Source organism: Geospiza fortis, unplaced genomic scaffold, assembly GCF_000277835.1.
Source record: "Geospiza fortis unplaced genomic scaffold, GeoFor_1.0 scaffold370, whole genome shotgun sequence".
NCBI classification, from domain to species: domain Eukaryota; kingdom Metazoa; phylum Chordata; class Aves; order Passeriformes; family Thraupidae; genus Geospiza; species Geospiza fortis.
Genome location: NW_005054741.1, coordinates 21,913 through 22,320, shown reverse-complemented (window position 1 = coordinate 22,320; position 408 = coordinate 21,913).

Sequence of the window (408 nt, the reverse complement as noted above, 5' to 3'; positions counted from 1 at the left end):
GGGTGCTGTGAGCACATCTTCTCTGCGGGCAGGGAGCCTCAGCCTCACTTCACATCTATTTTTGTCACTATTATTATTATTATTATTATTATTGTTGTTGTTGTTGTTGTTGTTGTTATTAAATCATTTGCACCTCTATTTTTCCTCCTTTCTGTGGAAAAGCCCCATGATGATCTTTTCCTTCCCCAGAAACACCCTTGGCAGCGGAGGCTGGGGAAGTGCCTTTGTGCCAGGCAGTGTGTGCCTCCCAGAGCTGAGCGCAGCTGAGAGCCCAGGCAGGGCAGCCGGGCTTTGCCAAGCACCCAGCAGCCCGTGGGTGCCAAAAAGCAGCTCTGGGAACATCTGCCAGCCCAGGGGTGGCAGGTTTGGGCTCAGCTGCACAAGCTGCAGCGCTGCTTTCCAGCAGGA